Genomic DNA, 24,682 nt, shown 5'->3' on the forward strand with positions numbered 1-24,682 from the left:
ATATTCAACTGAAAGGTGTGTGTGGATTATTTCTGAAGTGTGTGTGTGTGCTTAGGTGGTGTGGTGAGCAGTGTATGGGATGGGTCTGAGGAGTGTTGTGATTAGCAAGGAGGCTAAAAGCCACCACTGCTAGCGTCCCTAACATGTCCGAGGGGAGGGACACTAGTGCAGGGGTGGCCAACCTGCGGCTCTTTGCCTCCTCCCTAGGCTCAAGGCTGCTCAACTGATGTCCTCACATCTCCTTGGATTTAGCCTATATTTCTGGTAAATGAAAATGCTTTTCATAAGTTGATAGTAATGCCAATAGTTAGGCTGCAATGTTTAAATTAAAATAATTTTACCGTCATGTTATGAATAGGAATATAGCCCAAAAAGAAGCAGACACATTTGTTTCTTTAGCCAAGTGTAATCAGGAAAACCCTGACGCTAAGTATAAATAGAAAGAGGAACACATTCAAAAGGAGGATTAATCTTTTTTGTACGCTAGCATAACCCTTCTGGTTGATATGTCAATCTAACCAAAATAACACAGTTAAAAAACGTGTTCTACACGTTAGTTTGGTACTTGGTATGCCAGACTTAACTGATGCATAAAGCTTCAAACCTGAACATTTCCCAAAGGCACTGACCTTTGCAAGTAGGCTACAACGTAAAGGTAGGCTATATAGACGTCAGTCAGAGAAGCAGACTTGTTTGTCTTTTTGTGTATTTTCTTTCACTTGACGGAACATTTGACGGTCACATTGTCATCATATCAGTTGTTACATTGGAGCATTTCTCATGCTAATAAGTCATTTAGTGAGGGGAAATTTGTGATGTGTGTCAGATATCTTTGTTGCTTTCTACTCATTCCTGAAAACAATCATTTGTAGCATCTGCCAAGTGTCTCACTTTAAAATGAAAAAGAGAAGATCTATTTAAACTGTAGGCCTAAGTCGCTGTTGTAGTGTGGGCATCTTTTTTTGTTGTGCGGCTCTTTTGAGCTGTGTGGAATTGTTTTTTGGCTCTTCATGCTGGACTGGTTAGCCAGCCCTGCCCTAGCGTCTGTCACTTACACATCTCCCAACATGTCCGACGGGAGGGACACTAGCGTCTGTCACCAACACATCTCCTACAGCGTCAGATGGACGAGGTACTCACTACACGACTGGTCCTTGATTATGATCTCTCTCTCTCTCTATAATATTCAACTGAAAGGTGTGTGTAGATTATTTCTGAAGTGTGTGTGTGTGTGTGCTTAGGTGGTGTGGTGAGCAGTGTATGGGATGGGTCTGAGGAGTGTTGTGATTAGCAAGGAGGCTAAAAGCCACCACTGCTAGCGTCTGCTAGCGTCCCTAACATGTCCGAGGGGAGGGACACTCTAGTGCAGGGGTGGCCAACCTGCGGCTCTTTGCCTCCTCCCATGCGGCTCGCGGCTGCTCAACTGATGTCCTCACATCTCCTCCTAACATGTCCGACGGGAGGGACACTAGCGTCTGTCACCAACACATCTCCTACAGCGTCAGATGGACGAGGTACTCACTACACGACTGCACTGGTGACTGTTATCAGCAACACATAATGTGCTTGTGCACATGAACACACACACACACTCACACAGAGACCCTGCGGTGACCCCTTTCTGGAAGGGTCACTGACACCTGGCCTGAGAACTAGAGGCTTACACTTCCTCTACTCTCTTTCCTACTTCTACTAGCCTGGAATAACCATACGAACCTCCGGCAAGTTGTAAGTGTTCTTACCCAAACATAGAAAGTCGCTACAGTAGGTCGGTACTCGTCTATAGAGGGCCGCTCAGGCGATGGCAGAAGTGCCGTTTGTCATGTTATGAGGTTATGTGCCATCAAAATGAAATGGAAAAAAAACTCTTAAGGGTGCCTTTAAAGTGTGTGTAGTTGTTTCCTTGTCTCACCTGATGTTCTCACCTGTCTCAATGTGGTCATGTGTGTTAGTTTACAATCTTGTTCTGTAGTTCAGGTGTCCTCACATCATATCTCTTTTCTGTTTGCACCTGATGTTCTATCAGTGTGTTCTCTGTTGAGATACCTAATGTTCAGTGTGTCTCTGTTCAGATAGCACCTGATGTTCTAACAGTGTGTTCCCTGTTCCTTTTGCACCTGATGTTCTACCAGTGTGTGTCTGTTCTGATAGCACCTGATGATGTTCTAACAATGTATTTCTGTTCTGTTTGGCCCGTTTCCAGGCCCCCTGCACTCACAGAAGTCAGAGGTCAGATGCACTGCTGCGTGGGTAACACGAGAGCCTCACCACTCTCTATTAATCCCATACAAACCGAATTTGGCTGCAGTTTACCAGAGTTCACCTAGATGGCGATCGCGGGCGAGTCCAAAATACATGGGGTCCTATGGAGTTACATGGCTAAATTTATTGTTTTCACCTATTTAACAACTGAAACCCTCAGATTTTATTTTATTTTTCGCAAAATGTATATGGATTATCAATTAAAAGTGAACTAATCCAGGAGTCATGTCCTTTCGTTTTCTTACAGGTTGAGTCGTTGTTGCCCATAACATGCTAGCATTGATGCTATGCTATGCTATGATCATGCTAATGAATGACGTCATTGACACATTTGAAAGGCTTTTTAGAACAATTAAGTGACTTAAAAAATATAATACTCAACCAAGTGTATTGTCTTTGCCTCCCCTTTCGAATACAATATTCAAATTACTTGAAAAAAAATTATATCCCAAGAAAAGTGGATTTTGAGGGGTACAGCTCCATAGACCTCCATTCATTCTGGACTCGCCCGCGAGCGCCCCTAGATGCAGTACCACACCGGAAGAGTTCCGAGAGTGAAGGTTCTCCCCTTATTAGACATTCTCTGGTAACATTCCTCACTTCCTGTCAGAGAGCATGCTGGGATAGCCAGTGAGATGAATTATCCCCAAAACATGTTGGCCCTCATCTACCTTGCTCTCAGTCTCACACACACACACATACAACTTACACAATAGGCTACACACATATACTTACAACCGGACCCGCGTCACACAGAGCAGGTTGTTTGCGCCATGCCCCTTTTGAGGGGAAAACATTCCCTCAGAACAAGCCAGAGTGAACCGGTAGACATGTACCAACCACACAGCTAAGAACCCCTCCCTGAGTTTCTTTTGCCTGCCATGTCCTCAAAAAAATCCTGACAGAGAAAATGATGGCTATAAGCCATAAGAAGAGAAGACCGTATGACACTTCTGGTCACTGAGTGGGGTTGTTGCACCATGGTACTTTCGAGACTGAAGGGACATGTTGTTATATTAATTGAATTAAGCTTTTGTAGGTATCTTTCACGGTCAACGACCGGCAAAGTGGTTATGTATTGAGTGGTCATATTGATTTGTGGTATTTTTTGTTATTATTTACTCCTGCGATTTCTGTACGAATTACATTTATTGACCCTAATTTGCGTTGGAGTTAATGAGAGGGGTTGTTTGTTTTCCCCCCGAAAGGGGCGGGAACGTTTGTCACGAGTCAAGTTCCCGGATGTGCTGGTCTAACGTATGGGATCAGCATAGAACTGCATTACAAATAAATCTTGACCTGTTTACCAAGGTCATGTTGTACGCATGTATACACACACACACACACAGGCTCAGCAGTATTCAAACACACACATACACATGGGATCAGAAGTATTCACATTTCTAAAACTGATAGTTCTGGTCCTTGATTATGATTGGTTGAATCGCGTTCGATGCCGTTGTAAAATTCAGCACAAACATACACCTTGACCGCATTCCGTTCTATATTACTGCGCTACCACTCCGCTAGCGCGTCGTACTAACAACACCCCTTAGCTGTTGTAGAATCAGCATAACCTACGGCCTCTTGGGGCTTATTGCTTAAGTATGCACATATACACACACAGAGGATCAACAATAGTTGACATACTGAGGGTGTGTGTGCGTCCCTCCTGGTTCTCTGGCTCCTGAAACTCTTATTACTCTATTACTCACTAACAATACTCTTCTTATTCCATAACAATACTCCTTTACTCAATAACAATTAGTGTACTCTATACTATTTTACATGAAACTAGCCAATGGCTAGTATTGAGCTTTTATCCTGTATTGAGATAAAAGATGTAGACTCGTTGGTGGTTGAGTGAAGTTGTTGTGAGTGAAGATGGGTTTTCGCTCAAATATTTTCATTGGCACTTTTAATAACAAACACACACACACACACACACACACACACACATACACATATAAAAGCCCTCTTTGAGAGAAGACCAACAGACACATCATCAGAGGCAGTAACATTCAGGAAGAAGGTTGACCAGAAATAACAAGAACACCAAGACAGCCATCTTCTCACTCCTGTGTGTGTCGACTCTGTCTCGTCACACACTCTCACACACACTCCTCACACACACTCATGGCTCTTCATCAGCTGGTGCTGTTCTTCCTCTTCCTCCAGTGTTGACTCTCAGGTAAGAAGACTCATTTCTCACCTGATGGATGTTGGGTAGGATTGCTGGTCGTGTGTAGCTGCAGAAACTCAAAGTGATGGGTCTGTACAATTCTTCTGGGTTCCACATTCAGACACATGTTTCCTCCGGATTACACACTGTACACGGAAAAATAAAATAAAAATCTAAGAAGAGATTTCAACCTCTCCTTTTCTGCATGAGAGATTAAAATTGAAATGTACGCTGCTTCTCTTTAAAATTCTTCTTGCTTCTCGTCATTTTTCATCATGTTGGTTTTTCTGTCTCCTCAAACAAGGCCTTGTTTTTTTACACCAGTACAAGTGTGTGTGTTTTGTTTATTGCTTTAACAACGGACCTTAAGGAAAGCCTGTTGATGAGCAGTATTCACACACACACACACACACAATATCAGCAGTATCCATAGACACACACACAGGATCAGCAGTATTCAAACAAACACGCACACACACAGGGCCTGTGTTCACTGTTTGTGTGTACTGGAATAGTGTTTGCTGTGCTGTTGTTAGGTGTGTTGAGTTCAGGATCCTATAGCTCTTTTAGTCGTGACACGAGCAGGATGGTGTAGCTGTCTCTCTGGACCTCTCTTAATATTAAACTCCTTAAGCTGTACTGCATTGCCTTTAGTACTGATGAGGAGATGGAACTGCATTAGAAGGGACAGGATCCACTCCCTCCAGCTCTCCCTCAAAGAGGACTCTACTGGGCAGAGAGATGACTTATAGCAGTGGTCCCCAAACTACGGCCCGCGGGCCGGATACGGCCCGCCACCTCATTTTAGGTGGCCCCCCAAAACATGTCCGTGGTATATAGGATCCGGCCCGCACGGGAGTACGACATCGTCAAAGTATAACCTCCGTAATTTCTTCCATTCATTCTCTATGGCGGGTCTTAACAGTACACATGTAATACTCTTTTTGTCCACTGGTGGTTGTTTTGGCGCTGTTTCGCATTTGCCATCGAAAACGGAATGAAATGTATAGTAGGCCTACTGTACCTGCAAACAATGTAAGAGGCCTCTGCTGACTGCATCAGTGCTCAAAGTATCAACTAACAAAGTAATAACTAACTAACTTCTGGGGCGGTGGTAGTGTAGTGGTTAAGGAGCTGGGCTAGCGAAAGTTGTCGGTTCAATTCCCGGGTTCCACCGTTGTGCCCTTGAGCAAGGCACTTAACCCCAAATTGCTCCGGGGACAATGTGATCCCTTGTAATATAGCTGACATATGTAAGTCACTTTGGTCAAGAAGTGTCTGCTAAATGTAATGTAATGTAATGTAATGTATTCAAGTCATAATTCTGGAACTTTCTGGTATAATTATTTATGACCGCCGCTAGCGAAGCAAGCGAAGCGGTCATATAGGGATTGTCAAAGTTTTTTTTTTTTTCCGTCATCTACTTCCTGAATTTTTGGTCAACGATACCCGGGACACCGAACCACCGGGGCACATGAAATTTGGTGGGTATGTAGCCCCACTAGACTTTTACGGAAAATTTTCGTTTGGTCCCCGGGGGCCACTCCCCCTCCGCACTGGGCCCCCCGAAACCCAAAGAATGCAGTTTTTCCTAAGTAACTACCTGAACCGTGGCACCGAGGATGAAGAAATTTGTATGGTATGTTGGTCTCAAGGGCCCACATCAACCTGGCCCATAATCACTCATTTGTGATTTGCACCCCCGCGGTAAAAAATGAAAAATGCAATATCATTCTGCTTTAATCGTCCCTCTCTTCAGTTAAGATGTTCAGAACTGCACCAAATTTTATGTGTATGATTAACCTGACATTCTCTGGGGGTATGCCAAGTTTCGTAGAATTTCTAAAAAAAATTAGGTTATGTGTACATTTAGTGACTGTACACTCATTGGCCTGTAGATGGCGGTGCACACATATACACACGCACACACACACACAGGAACGTATACCATCAGTATTGGCAATTAGAACGGCCGATACATAATTACAAATTCAGTAGTATTAAAGGAAAACCAAATATTCATCATAATAATAACTAGATGTACCGCATAGCGGTACAAAATATGACCGCCGCTCAGTCCTGTACATCCGTTCCGCGAAAATAAATCACACTTCAATTTGTCTCCATATTTTACTCCATCCCCACTCTTGAAACTTTTGTGTATGCTTGTTTGGCATGCCTGAGTGTGTGTGTGCGGCTGCACAGAAAGTAGCCTACTGGTGCTGAAAAGGTGAATAGATTGTAGAATAGCCAAAGAAGATGTAGCATTGTTATAAAACCTTTAAAATCTCTAAACAATCCCAAGTAGGGCAGTTCATCACAGTTCATCCATTGCAACTGGATTGATGAAAGGTCACTTACACCTGTAGGCTACATTGTATTTGGGAAAAGCAAAAGGTATCAGCATAATGTTATTTATTTATTTATTTATTTATTTATTTATTAATAAACAAAACATCTCTTGTCAGTTCCATGCCGTTTTTCAACAGCTATCAAAAACAAAGGTCGTTTTGGATGGATGGATTTTTTGTGAATGTTTCTTCTTCTACATAAGATTTTAGTCATCTTTAGTTCATGTAATACTTTATTGTCAATGCACAAATTAAGTAACAGTAGTCTGAAACATTATTGTTAATGCACAAATTAAGTAACAGTAGTCTGAAACGAAATGCTGTTTTACATCTAACCAGTGGTGCAAATAACTGACATGTCCAAATGGGCCTTTATGAAATGCGTCGCTAGACTGTTCATACACATTTTAACGGGCCAAAGTTGATGAGCTGTTGTCCGCTATTGTTAAGTAAAATATAGGCTGATTCATGTTCCCTTGCATTGTGTAACTGAGGTCCATGGATAGTCTGGCTTTCACCAGACCAAGCTCAATCTTTTAAGAAATCAAAAAATAAATAGCGGGCAGATCAGGCTGGTTTCACCCAGCCTAGTCCATAGGCACCCGATATTGTTTAATTTTCCGATTGAGATATCCACGCTCTGGCTATTCTAAATGCAAAAATGCATCAGGGAGTTATGACAAAACTGCAACTAACAAACTAGATCCTAATAGAAAGCTGTTAGCTTCCCTAAGCTACAGTAGGTCTATAAGGTAGGCCTATTTACAACATAAATTGTCAATAGGCTATGCTGGCGACACAAATAAAATCTCCTTTGAAACCAATGGCTTCGCCTTACAGTATCAAAGCGGACTTAAACTGTCATATCGTGGCGAAAAGTTGTAATAAAATTCACGCAGCTCTATGAGTCAAGGAAAGCGCGAATGAAGTTGCCACTTCTAAATGGGACCCACTACACAGTAGCTTAAGGTGTGTTGCTAAAGCAGCCATAATTAAATGAAGGTGTCATTGTTTGGATACTTTACACACACATGCTTTTTAATTTCACAGACTACAACTACCAAGCTGAAATCAAAGCACATCGATTCCCCTCTCACACCCTGCACGCACTTAAAACAAAATAAACAGGCGTCTCAGTCTCACGCATGTATAGGCAAAACTGTATCAGACCGGTGTAACATTGGTAAAATCATCCATTGCACAGTCGAAAGATACAATTACAGTGCTGCTATTAATTTGCTTGGTATAACCGCATTTATAGTTTTCTACAAATGCAATCAATCAAATTGGCCTCCATCACTCAACCAACGCTAAAGGTAACATTACCTAGGTCCTTATTGATATTATAAGATTAACGTACCTGCAGTAAAAACCAAGCATGTCCGTTAAACATCCTCAGATTTATTTCGGCTTCAAGAAGAAATGGGAATTACATTTCATGTGAACATCATCCTATCCTTATTAGACGTTCTCTGCGGTAAACTACAGTCCTTGTAGGAAGCGTCCATTGTTTTTCCAACCCACTTTTAACTTCCAACAAAATTACGTCTCACTGCAACGATGCGCCATCTAGTGGACAAGCGACTACTTATCGCCAATACTGGAAATGCAGCCATGATGATGATGATGAATATTTATTTTGGCTTTCTTTTAATCCTACTGATTTTGTAATTATGTATTGGCCGTTCTAATACCGATAGTATGTGGGTGCCTGTGTGTGTGTGCATGTGTATATGTGTGCACCACCATCTACAGGCCAATGAGTGTACAGTCACTAAATGTACACATAACCTAATTTTTTTTAGACCCCCCCATGGATGAAATTCTACGAAACTTGGCATACCCATGCCAGGTCAATCATACACATAAAATTTGGTGCAGTTCTGAACATCTTAACTGAAGGTAGGGGCGATTAACAGCTTAATTCTCAAAAAGAATTTGAAGTTTTTGCCTGAAATTGCACTGTGCCTATTTACAAGGGCATTGTTCCCACCTCTTCTGGGGCCTACCATCAAATGTTGGACCTCTATAGAAAGCTGAGAACTTCTAGTTTTCGTAGGAAACAGTCACAATAAATGTGTGATGTACTCACAAAGAGTTACAGAGGCTAGAATATAGTTTTTTCTTTCTGCCGGATTACAAGCATCTCTGAACTGACCACATTTCAGCCCTCTAGGTCTCTTGATATCCCTTAGAAACACAACTGAGCCCTAGCACCAGGTCTTGTGAAGTTGTGTGCAAAAGTAGATCAATATAGAATGAAAATATGAATGCTTTAGACTATTATTTGCCAAGGTATGCCCATGCGTTTTGTAAAATGCCTATGGATACTCCCCATAGGACTTTTTGTTATCCAAAATGCATACTGACAATCAAATGCTTACTGCACATAAACCCCTTTGTGTAGAAGCATAATCCTGGTCTCAAATGAAAGGTAACACTTTGAGGTTTTATGCTTGTATTTGGATTATACTTCAGGGGTTCTGATATGGAATGACTACACTAAATATGGAATGATTACAAAAATGTCTCTATTTTTGCATTTACTTTGTTGGTTCAATGAGTGTGTATAAGATAGACTATACATCTGTACAACTAATATTGGATAACACAACATGAAGATTCAATTTCTATGGATTCTTGTGAATATTTCAGTACCCAATATGTTGCATCTACTTATTGTGCTGCAGCTACACTGCAGCCAGAAGTCAGGGTAGCACCAAAAGCGGAAGGGGGGGAGGGGGGCATTTTGGATCAAATTTAATTGAGACATAATAAGATTTATCTGAAAATGTAAAGCACTATACAGATTGTACATGAAAAAAGTTGTCATTTTTGGATTCCCAAGAGTCAAAGCTTTGAAATGGTGTATAACATTACTATGCTACATAGCAATATGGTGCATACAATTGATTTAGAATGTTGGGGGGAGGTGGGGGAGGGGGGTAACCGTCCCGCCGGCGGGACACTGAAAGTTATGTGGTAGCAGAATAATATTGCATTTTCATTTTTTTTACCAAAAATCACAAATGAGTGTTTATGGGCCAGATTGATATGGGCCCTTGAGACCAACATACCATAAAAGATTCTTCATCCTCAGTGCCACGGTATAGGTAGTTATTTAGGAAAAACTGCTTTATTTAGGAAAACCTTTTTGCGGTTCGGGGGGCCCAGCACGGGGGGGGGAACGAAATGAAATTTTTCCATAAAAGTCTAGTAGGGCTACATACCCACCAAATTTCATGTGCCCCGGTGGTTCGGTGTCCCGGGTATCGTTGACCAAAAATTCAGGAAGTAGATGACGGAAAAAAACAAACAAAAAAAAAAAAACTTTGACAATCCCTATATGACCGCTTCGCTTTGGCTGCAATTCCAGTATTGGCGTCACGTAGTCGTTTGTTCACTAGATGGCGCATCGTTGCAGTGAGACATAACTTTGTTGGAAGTTAATCTAAAGTGGGTTGGAAAGACACTACGCTTCCTACAAGGACAAGACTGTACAGTAGTTTACCGCAGAGAACGTCTAATAAGGGTAGGATGATTTCTGCATGACATGCAATTCCCATTTCCTCTTGAAGCCAAAATAAATCTGAGAATGTTTATCGGACATGCTTGTTTTTTACTGCAGGTAGGCTATGTTAATCCTATCAATAGCAGGTAAAATAATGTTAATGTTACCGTTAGCATGGTTGAGTGATGGAGGCCGATTTGATTATTGATGTATTTGTAGAAAACCATAAATGCATTTATAGGCTACCAAGCAAATTGATAACAGCACTAATTGTATCTTTCGACGGTCATCTCATTTGCTTATGACCATAACCTAGGCTACTAACAGGAGCTAAGTGAGTTAGCTGCTACATGATGGTTTTCTAATGGAAAATATATAGGCTACCTGAAAGATAACCTGTCTATGATGCATCCTAAACACATGGCACATTTCTTCAAAAAGCATCTGAGTCAACGTTCATTCCCAAACACCCAATATAGGCTACTTCAATCCTCTATTTTCAAAGGTGATTCAAGTAAGGAAGAGCATGGCTCAAAGTAAAGTAGGCTAACTGAAACTACATCAATTCGTCAAAGTGAATAATTTGTGTCAACCTGCCGCAATGTAGATTTATTAACGCACCCATGATCTACATCTCCAAAATGCGTCAGCCTAATGTAGCCTAATGTAGACTACATTTAAACCAGATGTTTTAGAGCGCACGTTGAGATGTATTCAGGGCAGGGCTGTACCTACACATATTTGTTGCACGTGCTACAAAAATCATTCTTTGCGATGGATGATTTATTTAGTACCAATGTTACGGTCAGATACAGTTTTGCCTATGGCCATACCGTGAGACTGAGGCGCTTTTTGTTTGTTCGAAGTGCGTGTTTAGGGTGTGAGAGGGAAGTTGATGTGCTTTGATTCCAGCTTGGTAGTTGTAGTCTATGCGATTGAAAAACATGTGTGTGTGAAGTATCTAAACAATGATAACGCTTTAATTATGGCTGCTTTAGCCACAGACCTTGAGCTACTGTACAGTGGGTTGGGTTCCATTTAGAAGTGTCCACTTCATTCACCCTTTCCGTGATTCACACAGCTACGTGAATGTATTAGCCTACTACTGATGTGCAAAACTATTAACTTTTCGCCAAGAGGTGGCAGCTTAAGTCCGCTTGATACTGTAAGCCATTGGTTCCCAAATGAGATTTTATTTGGGTCGCCAGCATAGCCTAGTGACAATTTGTGTTGTGTAATAGGCCTAGCATAGGGCCTACCTTATATAGCTTATAGTTTGTTAACAGCCACGGTTTGGTCCCTCTATGCATTTTTGCATTTAGAATAGCTCTGAAACCGGGGGGCGAACACGTCGCAGGGGGGGCGCCAGTGCCCGGATATCTCAATCGCAAAATTAAACAATATTTCTATCGGGCGCCTACCATGGACTAGGCTGGGTGAAAATCAAAAGATTACGTCAAAAGATTGAGCTTGGTCTGGCGAAAGCCAGACTAACCATGGACCTCATAGTTGCAAAATGCAAGGGAACATAAATCAGCATATTAAATGCACAAACAATAACGGACAGTAGCTCTTCAACTTGGCCCGTTAAATTGTGTATGAACAGTCTCGCAACGCATTTCATGAAGGCCCTTTTGGACATGTCAGTTATTTGCACCACTGGGTAAAACGGCATTTTGTTTTAGACTACTGGTATTTAATTTGTGCATTGACAATAAAGCTGAATATCATATGAACTAGATGACTAAACTTATGAATATGTAGAAGAAGAAACATTCTGCATGTGGTTTGTGTGTTGATGGTGTTATTGGTGAGTGTGTGTGTGTGGCGGGGGGTTGGTGATTGGTGGAATGTGTGTGTGGCGGGAGGGGTTGTGTTGTTGGCTGCCCAAGAGATGCTTAGCTCTGCTGCAGACGTGTGTGTTTCTGTGTGTGTGTTTGTGTTTGTGTTTGTGTGTGTGTGTGTGTGTGTGCATGCTCATGGCTGTGAGATGATCGTCTCTGCTGCAGGCATGTGTGTGTGTTTTTTATCTCCTCAAACAAGGCCTTGTTTTTTATACCAGTACAAGTGTGTGTGTTTTGTTGGTATTGCTTTACATTACATTACATTTGGCAAACGCATTTTTAGTAAAAGCAATTAACAACATGGAAAACAGTTCAAGTGCATGTGATGTGTGTGTGTTACAACTTTAACAACAGGCCTTATTTTACAACAAGAGTAGTGTTTGCTGTGCTGTTGTTAGCAGTGTGTTGAGTTCAGGATCCTTTAGCTCTTTTAGCCGTGGCACAAGCAGCATGGTGTCGCTCTCTATCTGGACCTCTCTTTATCTTCTTAAGCTGTGCAGCATTGCCTTTGGTACTGATGAGGAGACATGCTTATTTCTGTATGAAGGTATATTGGGTGCAAAAGTGGCGAACACATTTAACTGCAGATTTTGCATGTGCACACTAAAGTCATAAATGTGTAACAGTAAAGTTGAAGTTGTACATATTTTTTTATATCTTGTTAACACAAAATAGGGGCTACGGGTTCACAAATCCTTTTTACAGGTGCACAAATCCTATCCTGTGAGTCACAACTTTCAAGAGTCACACACTCGACACTTTTGCTCCAATCGTTGCAGCGCAGTTGGTGCGAAACACATTTGCACATCCGTGTTTCATAATCTGAGAACATGCACAACATTCGTGCATTTGTAAACCCAAATGTGAACTAATGCATCCGAAGTTGTGCCTCTGTGAAATAATTTCTCATTAATAAAATTCTACAGATCGCTTTGATTTTCTTGCACGACTACAAGTCAATTGATACAAGTGCTCGAATCTGCTTCTACGAGTGACGATACTTTTGCTCCTGGCTAGGTGATATAATAGGAGCAAAACGATATGTATGTGTGCACGTCGAGCGAATTGATCGAGAAAACAAGGCATGTGATGTTGGAGGCCTTCTTTCGTCGGTGACAGCAAAACCAAATCATCTGCAAAGAGCAAGCACTTGACTTCAGTGTCCTGCAGCATGAGTCCTGGACCTGCAGAGTTCTGCAATGTGTTTGCCAGCTCCATGGGCGGATTATGAACTTTTGGGCCCCTAGGCACAGATGTATTAAAGGAACACGCCACGAGACAGAGACTGAGTTTGCTGCTGATATTCAAGGGATAGGCTACAACATAGCCAATGTACGACTTTAGCCTTTTAATATATTTGCTGCATTGGATCAGTCTTTCTAGAACAGGCAAGGGCTTTCTAGCCTCACGTCAGCAGCGCTGCATCACCCATATAGCCTACATTAAAACAACCAGCGGATGGTGGGCGGGTGCGGTTTTGAAAATTGGTCCAAAAACTTTGGTGCTGATGGATGATAAGTTTTGCTATGCAGTTATGGTTGAAATAATAGCCCATCAGCGCATCTCTAGTGTGTGTGCCTCTCTCTCGCTCAGAGGGAAGGGAGAGGCTGAGGGTCGATCCAGCATGGATTCTAAACTCTGTGGTGGATAGGATCTACAATTAGGTGTTAACAATCCTACTACGCTAGGTCGAAGTACTCCCAAGTGCTATTGCGCCACACATTGTAGTTCTCCTGTTTATTAAGCGGAAAATCGCCACGTTTCATGTTGCGTGGCGTGAACATTTCTATCAACTACTCGTGCAACTGTATTTAAGTCGGGAAAACATGGATGCTTTTGATTACTTCTACGGCTAGTTACGGCAAAGCCCGCTAGCATAGCAACATGCTAACACAGTCCAGCCACGCACCAGAGCGTTTGAGTGCACGTACCGACAGGGGAGAGGTATGACTCAACTCGTGAAAGTTAAGGTAAGAACATATATTACTACTGACATTGGGTGGCGTGTTCCTTTAAGAGCGAGCTGTAGTTGGCCAGCTTTACCCAACAGAGCAGTTGTTTTCAAAGTGTGGGGCGGGCCCCACTAGTGGGGAATAGGGACATGACAGGTGGGGCACGAGAAACAGGAGGGAATTTGTTTTTTGTGTCTATTTTTAATAATGCCTTTCTTTTTTGACATAAATTCAAAACAAAACAGCCACACCCAAACATAAGTGTCATAAACAGACCAACATATGAATTAAAATAACATCTTGATCCAGCGGACCGAGATGGGAAATGTAACGTGGAACCAAAATGCGAAATCAGGTGGGGCTTGAAAATTCCCCACCTCCAAAGTGGGGAATGTCAGAAAAAGTTTGAGAACCACTGCAATAGAGTACTGTGCTGTCTGCACTACACACATTTTTAAACTGTTACTTTTAGTGCTATTGTTCTGGTTATTGTTATTCTGTGTTGTAAGTTTTTTTGGAGAAAAGTAAGTGTCTAATATGTAAATTTAGACAGCATGTTTCTATGGTAACACCTGGAAGTATTTATTGTGATTTCCACAGACTGCAGTAGGATCAGTGCTGTGTCTGTACAGGAGGGCCAGTCAGCCATCATCCCCTGCCTCTATGAGAAGAAACATGAAAATCATACTAAGCTCTGGTGTAAGAAAGACAATCTGTCTAAGTGTGCTGCTGGTGTGTCCATTTCTGATGGCATCACACACAGAATCTTCACTGTGAACATGATGAACATCAGACATGAAGATGCTGGTGAGTGACTATTGTTGCACTGTTAAACCCAGAACTGAGCAACCCCAAACGAAAGACTGCTCAGAAATAAAAAAATATCAAAAGGTATTAAGCTATATTTCTAAATCTAAAGATTTTATTTTTATCTTTCTAAACAGATAACATGGCATTCAAGCACAAAAAATAGTATAAACTGGGATACTACAAAATATCTTATAGTAAACTTTAAAAAGCTCTCTTCACCCCATATTAAAGGTATATAGGCCTATTTATGGATGTGACATACAGCCCCAAATATAAGCTTTGCATTGAATACTGACTGCATGACTGAGGCGGCTGGTTAACATACTAAGTTGTAGTGCGTATCTTAGCAACTCAGATCAGGTGTTGCCTTTTTGCCTTTTATTATGATAGGGCAGTGAAGAGGCAGACCGGAAGTGATAGATTGGGAGAGAGAAAGATGGGGTGGGATCGGGATATGACCACAGGTTGGACTCGAACCTGGGTCCCCGTGGGCACTTGGACCCGTATGGTACAAGTGCTGTAGCCTGGTGCGGCACAGCACCCCCCTAACCTGGCTGTTTTAGCAGCCGCCACAATAAGACTCTGCTCAGTCACGATGGGCTTTTGTTTTCCAGATGGTCCAATGCTGTCCGTACTCAACCCCATGATAAGCGGGTATGAGAGTGGGACTGCCTCTGTCCTCTTCAAGCACTGTTTCAATGGATCCAAGAGGAAGTTCTGTCAGCTAGCAGGGGAGTGTGTGGGACGGGACATTAACTCTGCATCTTTGAATGGGATGTCAGTGACACTGAGTGATGTCCCAAACGGAGAGTTTTTTTTTTTTTTCTTTCTTCCAAAATATTTTTATTAGATTTTAACTTTCATACAATTACACATTAAACACAGAAATTGAAGGACAGTACAACACAAAAAAAATACCATACAATCCAAACATACACCAAATTAAAATAACAATAATATAACAGAAAAAACAAAACCTAAAATAAAGATAAAGATAAAAGTAAAAATAAAAAATAAAAAGCTTCTCAGTCAGTATTAGTATTACTCACATCTGACATCCCATTACCTCCACCCTCTTCCAGAAAGGACAAGAATGGGTACCATATCTCCTCAAATTTGTTGCTTTTACCTTTCACTATATAAGTTATTTTTTCCATGGCCATGTTAGCTGCCATTTCTTTCAGCCAGTCATTTACATTTGGTGCTTGGATTTTTTTTCCAAAATAAAGCAATTAAACGCTTCGCTTGCAACAAACACAAAACATATTCCTTTCTTCTCAATGACATTTCTAGAGGGTATAAGTGCAGAACAAATGTTTTTGCTGATAGTGTTAGATTGATACTTGTCATTTTATTGATCATATCCCTCACCCCTTTCCAGAAAGACATTATGTATTCACACTCCCAAATACAATGATAAAAATCACCTTTGAATTTGTTGCATTTTGTACAGGTATCAGGAATATTCTTATTGTACTTGTGTAGAATAGCTGGAGTTATGTAAGTCCGCATCAACCATTTATATTGCAATAATTTCAATCTTACACTTATTGTTTGCGTTTGAGCTTCCTTACATGCCTCTGTCCAATCACCCAAACATAGATCTTCTTTTAAATCTTTCTTCCAGGCTTCTAATTTATTAACTGATGATTCTTGTGATCCCGATATTATAATTCTGTATATATGTGAAATGAAGCCTCTTGCATAGCAGTCTTTTACCATTTCTGTCTCTAAGCTGTTTAGTACTGGCATGTCTAAAGAGTTCTTTTGGGCTACAAAAATAAAGTTTCTTATTTGTAAATATTTAAAGAAATGATTTTTTGGTATATTAAATGTATTAACTATTTCCTCAAAGGACATCAGTTTGTTTGAAGAATACAAGTCTTTTATGGACCTTATCCCTTTATCTGCCCAACTTTTAAACCCTGCATCCAATCTTCCCGGTTTGAAGTCTGTATTACCCCAAATGGGGCTATAACAAGACAGATTATTAGGAATTCCAAAATATTTCTTCTAGCTGAATATATGTACCTTTTTAAGGTCAGACCATGTGTGACTTCAACTGATTCCATATTAACCCACGATGGGGTACCTTCTGTGGAAAAATAAAACATTATAGTTCTGAGCTGAGCAGCCCAATAGTACCATTGTACATTAGGGCACTGGAGCCCCCCTCTATCATAAGGCAAGTACAAAAGTGAAAGGGCGGAGTCTGGGACGCCTGTTGTTCCAAATAAAATTAGTGAATAACTTATTAAGTCTCATGAAAAGGTGCTTTGGGGGTGGTAGAGGGATATTCTGAAATAAGTACAGTAATTTGGGCAGAATATTCATTTTTAAAACATTTATGCGACCAATTAAGGATATGGGTAGTAATGTCAAACTATCAATAGAATTAGATATTTTTTCAAAAAAGTGGTTCATAATTTACAGAAACTATGTTCTCAAGTTTAGGTACAATTCGTATTCCCAGATATGTAAAAGTATCAGTTAAATGAAACATTGTAGGATTGTTCTGGTATTGTACTCTATCATTATTGTCTAGTAGCATTAACATACTTTTTGAGTGATTTACTTTGTATCCTGATATCTTCCCAAATATTCTTATAAGTTCTAAAAGAGCCGGTATAGAATGACTAAGATTTTTGAGAAAGAGGAGAACATCATCGGCAAATAAAGCAATTTTGTGTTCCATCTGATCAACTTTAACTCCAGAAATGACCATATTTTTTCTAACTGCAATGGCAAAGGGTTCTATGGAAATTACAAAGAGGAGAGGAGAGAGAGGCGATCCCTGCTGACATCCCCTTGATATATTAAAGGGTTTCGACACTGTATTGTTCGTAAGCACCTCTGCTACTAGGTCATTACAGAGAATCTTAACCCATTTGCAAAATTTCTCCCCAAAGCCAAATTTAACCATTAGATCAAATAGATAGGGCCACGTTACACGGTCGAAGGCCTTCTCTGCGTCTAGCGACAAGACAGCAGTGTCTTGCGCATTCCGCTGAAGGATGTTGAGAAGCCTTCTTACGTTATGAAATCCTTGTCTGTTTTGTATAAAACCATTTTGGTCCTCTCCTATTAAATTAGGTAATACTGCTCCCAATCTTCGTGCCAACACTTTACATAATATTTTAGTATCTGAATTAAAAAGACTTATTGAGCGCATTTTTTCACATTTTGTATTGCTTTTTCCTGGTTTTGGTAACAGCGTGATTAGTGCTCGTCTCATTGATGCTGGAAGAAGGCCCGATTCAAATGCCTCTACTACCATATCTAAAAAGGGACTTATCAATTTGTTTTTAAATTTCTTATATACAGTATGTCTATGGGAAGGCCAACTGGACCTGGCGTCTTTCCTGATGACATTGCATCAATAGCTAATGATATCTCTTCTACACTAATCCCCTCTTCAAGATTCAGCTGATCTTCCTCTGAAATCTGAGGCAAATCAAGGTCATCTATAAATTGTGTTCGTAGCTCATCGTTAGGAGAGATTTCTGGGCTATATAGATTATTATAATAGTCTCTGAAAGCTTAATTTATCTTTAATGGATCTGTAATATTTCCTGATGGTGTTTCAATTGTAACAATAGCCCGTTCCTCTTGTCTTTTTTTAATTTGCCAAGCAAGTAATTTTCTTGCTTTATCTCCATGTTCGTAGAAATTCTGTTTTAGTTTAATGATTTTTGCTGCCACTCTTACTGCTGATTTTTCGTTATATTGGGCCCTTAAAAGAAGTAATTTATCATGTTCATCTTTATTTGCTACCCTATTCTGATATATAGTCCTTTCCAATTCACTGATCTGTCTTTCCAACTGCCTTATGTCTTTCCTAGATTGTTTGGATTTTGAGCTACAAAATCCAATAATCTGACCCCTAATGTAGGCTTTGAACGCCTCCCATCTTATACAAGCGGATGTTTCAGATGTATTTATCTCAAAATAAAAGTCTATTTGTTTACCCAAAAATTCTACAAATGAAGGGTCTTGTAGCCATCCTGCCTGCAATCGCCATTTAGGAGGTGTGTTGGTCATCCTTTTATCATTATATGTTAATGATACAGCAACATGGTCAGATATTACCACAGTATGATATGTATATTATTTTCCTAGATTTAGCATGTGTAGTATCTAAGCCAGTTGAGCGATCTTTCACTGGATCCAGTGTGCAGTTCATATCACCTGCCATAATATTTTGTCCTCTTAAATCTGATATTGAGAGAAACAAATCACTGAAGAAAGCAGGACTATCATCATTAGGGCCGTACACATTAATTAAATGAACTTTACCTCCAAACAAAAAGCTCTCAACTATAATATATCTACCAACTGGATCTTTTGTTACTTTTTCAACTTGTAAGGGGATGGTTTTGTGAACAAGTATCATCACTCCTCTGGCATTGGAGGCATAACAACATGAAAAGACCTGACCCTGCCATCTCCTCTGTATTCTAATGGTTTCCCCTGTGCGTTTCCTGCAAAAATATTATTTTTGCCTGAAGTAATTTGATTCTGTCCATTACTTGTTTCACTTTTTTAAGGCTACCCATTCCCCTACAATTCCAAGTTATGAATTTCACCTTTTCAGTTTCAGACATCAGTTTTTACTGTAATTTCTCACCTTTTGCACCTCTTTCATATCATGAGATAAACCTACCAAAGAGAAGCTAAAACTAAAAACAAAAAACACGCACAATAACACAATAAGCACCACACAAACCAAAACTCTGAAACTGAACCTTTTAAATCCCTTCACACAAATCCATCCATTACGTATCCCTCCTCCCCCCTCTGTGTTTTCTCCCTGTATGGGTACATTAGATCCACACATCTGTGAGGAGCTAACTACTGATTGGCTCTCTCAATTTACTACTTTTAACACAACCCTTTACCTTGTTGTATCATTCTACTCATATTTTCACCAAAGTGAACTTCAAATTTCACAGGCCTTAAACATGCAGATAGCCTATTTTAACTTATCTTATCTCAATCTGAGAATAACTGAAAACTTTGTTCAGAGTAGGTACACTCTGTTAATCAAACTAGGCTTCAGTCTGATTATCCCTCTTTTGGATTAACACAATACAAAAAGGCTATCCATCAGACACTTTGTTGAAAAAAGATTGAAGACTGAAGAGAGAAAAAAAAAAATCTGCTGATACTAGAACTAGAAAAAAATCTTCAGCTGTCTGAAGTGATTAGGATATAGTCCATCTGCAATTAACTTTTTAAACATAGGCCTACTTTAAACATATAACTGCGGTCAAAAATCAGGATATGGCAAAGTCAGTTTTAAATAACACATCTCTTCCTCAGTTAGGCCTACCCAGTCCTTCCACGAAGTGCTCTACCTCGGCAGGAGTGTCATACAGCACGGTTTTCCCTTCTCAGGGGTGAGGAGCAGTCTCAAGGGAAAGATCGACCGCGATGCTTATCGATTCCTCTCTGCCGTAGCTTCTGTCTCACTCCATCGTAAGCCCTCTGTTTCTTGTGTGTTTCCGCGGTGACGTCGGGGAAGAATCGGATTGCTTGCTCCTTATATTCTACTGTCCCTTTAGCTTTGGCCGCCCGCAAAACCTCTTCCTTCTGTCTGTAGTTGACAAACTTCATAATGAGAGTTCTCGGGCGAATTGGCCTAGCATAGGCGTCATTCTCTGCCTGAGGCCGTGGGCCAATTCGATGTGCTCTCTACAGTGCTAGCGCGGTAGGCCTATCCTTCATCTCTAGGATTGACGGAATCCAACTTTCCAGGAACGCACGACATCGCCTTCCTTCGTTCTCCGGCAAACCCACCAGCCTCACATTATTTCTCCGACTCCGATTCTCCATCTCGTCCGTTTTCTCTAGCAGCAACTTCACTTCGGATTGTAAAGTGGTAATGCGAGTTTTAAGTTGGTTTACTTCGTCCTCTGCCCCCGAAATGCGTCCTTCCGTTTCTTCAACTCTTTCGGTTATTTCTTTAACCCTTTCTAATACCCCATCTATCTTAACTGTAATTCGCTTTTCCATTCCTTTTATTGCATTCATGACATCCGAAGTGCTGGGGTTACTTGTGGAGTTATCGTCAAGAGATTCAGACTCACACTCGCCGTCCCCCACCTCCTCGTGTTCAGATTCAGAAAGCTCTCGTATTTCGGTGTCTTTTTCTTGCTCTTGCTGTTTTTGAGCAGCCGTCTTCTTCCTCCTTTGTGACATTGTCACAAATCTGTCGAAGTCAGTACTAAATTTTCGATAATGAGTAGAATTTGAACGTTTTCAAGGAGTTATAATCAGGAGGGTTGGTCTATCGCAGCCTCTCAGCACCCCGCCATTACCGGAAGTCCCAAACGGAGAGTTGAAAGTGGGTCTGTCTCATTCCGCCTACTTCTACACTTCGAACACTTAGTTTTAAGTATATAGTGTAGATAACACAAAAAGTCAGTGCACTGAAGGTACCCGGATGACCCCCTAAAAACGGTCACAAAATTCAGTGTGCAACGATGGACCCTACTCACACTAAACGGACGCCATCTTGACTACAAAGCGGAAAGGGAGGGACCAGGGACGTCGGGAAGATTTTTCAATTTTGAAAATAATGGTGGACAATTCAGCCGAGACAGCCGGAGCTGCGACACCGCAATCATATAAATGTAAGTAATGGTGGTAATACGAGGCATTGTACTGTCGTCTAATGCATCACTTACATGTCCCTCACTGACTGAAGCCGATATAATCATTTGGCGAGTTAATTAGCGTAAGTTACATGTTAATGCTACCTAGCAACCTAGCACGTTAAGCCACGTTAAGCCATCCATTGGGACGAGCACGTTTTAAATGTGAACTCTATCGTATTAATGTAAGTAACAGCAGTAATACGAAACGTTTACTGACGTATAATGTATTACTTACGTGGCCTCACAGATTGAAGCCGACATAATCATTTGGCAAGTTAACGTAACATAACGTTGTATGTTAATGCTACCTAACACGTTAATCCATCCATTGGGACGAGCACGTTATCTGTGTGAACGCTAGAAAGTTATGAAACTGGCTTCGTGACTATTTTAGATTATGTGCTGGTGAATACAGTGTTGTGCCGTTGTAATTTTTCATATCACGTATACTATTGACGGGCAAGGTGAGTTCCTTTTGTCTCATCGAGGTATTTTGATCTGTTTTAGGGACGGACGAAGATACAAGGGAGCTTATCCCGTGGCGTGCTGCCAACGCAGATTTGTTTACGGGGAGGAGAAATGCGACCCTTACTGGATTCGAGTAAGTACATTGCATTACCAGTTGTATTACGCTACGTTCTTCACTTCAAACTAACGTGATCACATATGCTCGTTGTTATTGACAGTGCTGTAGTGGAGGCTAAACACATGTAAAGCAGTCTATGCATCTCTGGCCCAACCCCAGGATAAATAATCTCCTCAAAATAAATGTTGTGATATTGTTGTTGCAAACAAAACATAAGAAATATAGTAATAATGTAGTAGCATTTCATGTGTAACATAACATATTAGGTGGGCGAACCTAGTACTCATGTCATGTTAAATGTTCTGGTAGTGGGCCTCTGTATTATTTAATGCATTGATATGATCTGCTGTTGTGTTTTTTACCAGGGAATTCATTAAGAAAAAGGGGTTGGAGGGGAGGCTGGATGCCAAAGCCATCAGGAAGCGATGGGAGAACTTGGTCCAGAAATACAAGGTTAGTACAAGGTTGTTCCATACATATCTTTTTGGAAAACTCTTTTAGGATTGTTTGGGAATCATTGTCAGTGTTTTTACCTAGGGTGATTGAGAGACTTTAAACATTTGAACGGTAGTGTATTTTTGTAAGTAAGAAATGTAAATGCATGGTTAGTGTTTAGCATTTGATAGTGAAATAGTGCAGCTTTTTTTTGTTGTCGTTCCATCCACAGGCACTTAAGAACCCTCGTACTGGTGTTAGTACAGAGGGGGGTGAGGCCACCGCTGCTTCTTGGAAGTGGTACTCACTGATGGATGAGGCAATAGGGAGCAGGCCGTCTATGGAGCCGCCTGCTCTCTTTGCCTCATCCAACCCGGAAGTGGCGAGGGCCTCACCCCCTTCTGTGGTGACACCGGTGACTCCTGAGGTGTCTACCCCAAAGAGGCGCCGGGTAGATACACTGGAAATTTTGAAAGCCTTACAGGAGAATGAGAAGCAGGCTGATAAGGTGATGCATGAGATGCAGAGAGAGCAGCGAGAGAGAGAGGAGAAGAGAGAGAGAGAGGCGAGAGAGGCTGCAGAGCGCGAGGAGAGGAGGCACCAAGAGGCTGTGGAGAGGGAGGAGAGGCGGCACCGTGAGGATGTAGAGAGGGAGGAGAGATTTTTCAGGGAGATGACGGAGAGGGAGAGGGAGATGGCTGCCAGAGAGAGAGAGGCGTCTGCCAGGGAGGAGCGCCTCCTGACAATTTTAGATAAATTCTCCGATAAATTGTAGAAGTGAAATAAATATTAAATAAATATGTAACAAATAATTTACACTGTGTCACTCGTTATATCACACCTTAACATCTTTTTTCCTGATTAGGTTACTCCAGACTTTCACATTGTGAATAGAAATAAACCGTGTAATTGATGCTACTGCTGCTTAGCACAAGGCTAAACTGATCATGAAATGTTCTGAAAACTTCCTAAACTTGCCTGTTTCTCAGCAACAGAATCTCCTGAGACAAAGACAAATAACAACACAAACACGACTGCTCCCAACACTGACCAACATGGAATGTATGTACAGGGCCTGCGATTGCTATAGGCGAGCTAGGCAATTGCCTAGGGCGACAAATGTGTTTGGAGCAAAGACGGCAACATTTCCGGAAAGGTACTGGCTTGATGAAATTCATTCTGGACTCTCTATCCGACCCCATAAAGACCTCGGGATACTTCGGTTTGGCTTTAGGGACCCTCTACTCACTACCACCAAGTGTAATGTTGTTTGGAACTGTAGAAGAGGTATAAAAATAGCGTTTTGTAGCGGCGAAATAATATGCCCTTCTCACTTACACGCTAACGAGTTTTGACTAAAAACAGTAAAATCGAACTTTCTCAAAACACATCCGAATGACATGATTTTGATGTCAACTCAACGTATGTACTCCCAATCATCCGTAAATTGATCTAAAGTGCATTTTACTCCGGCTAATTCCTTTAACCATTTTGAATAAAATAATTAATGTGATGCATTACTTCCATCATTCATTCTTCTTGCTAAAACGAAATGTGAAAAACTATCAGCAGACATAGACGTAGCTTACAGTTTGCCTAATGCCTACCAAAAAAAATAGTATAGGCTTTGTGATAACGGGCTGCTTCTCTGCAAGCTATCTGTCTGATTATTTCAGAAGATTTTAATTCATTTCATAAAACTTGATGACGATGATCGTTCGTTTGTTATACATCACAAACTCACCTTTTCCGACAACGTTGAGTCGTCTCATACGACAACCGCGACAATCTCCTTCTAGGACCGCTTATGCAGGCACAGGTCAGGTGCGTATGGCAAGCCGTTCAAGACAAAACGTCTGTCAAGATAACGCCTCCACGTGTAGATTTGTTACTTCTTCAGGATTAAAAAATAGACGTCCTGAGCCGCCAGACGTCAAATTTTACGTGTGCCACCCGCTAAAAAACTTTGGCTGACGTCAGAGGTAAAAAAAATGACGTCTGGGTGATTTGCTGCAATGCCAGAGCCTTTGTGCCAGAGTAGACACAGCATTGGCTGCTGGAAACAGGAAATGCAGCTGCTATAGTTGCAG

The 24,682-nt window shown here is 41.1% G+C and overlaps 1 long non-coding RNA gene across 1 annotated transcript in view; it reads right to left on the reverse strand.

Moving 5' to 3' along the window:
* Positions 1-24,411, reverse strand: part of LOC125293846 — a 25,474-nt gene extending 1,063 nt beyond the window's left edge. Inside the window, exons 1-2 of the long non-coding RNA XR_007193446.1 lie at positions 24,337-24,411; positions 4,475-4,590 (exon numbers count right to left, since the gene is read on the reverse strand). This is a non-coding gene — a long non-coding RNA (uncharacterized LOC125293846). The remainder of the gene's footprint in view (positions 1-4,474; positions 4,591-24,336) is intronic.
* Between the last annotated feature and the right edge of the window lie 271 nt (positions 24,412-24,682).

Source organism: Alosa alosa, chromosome 4, assembly GCF_017589495.1.
Source record: "Alosa alosa isolate M-15738 ecotype Scorff River chromosome 4, AALO_Geno_1.1, whole genome shotgun sequence".
Classification (NCBI taxonomy): Eukaryota; Metazoa; Chordata; class Actinopteri; order Clupeiformes; family Clupeidae; genus Alosa; species Alosa alosa.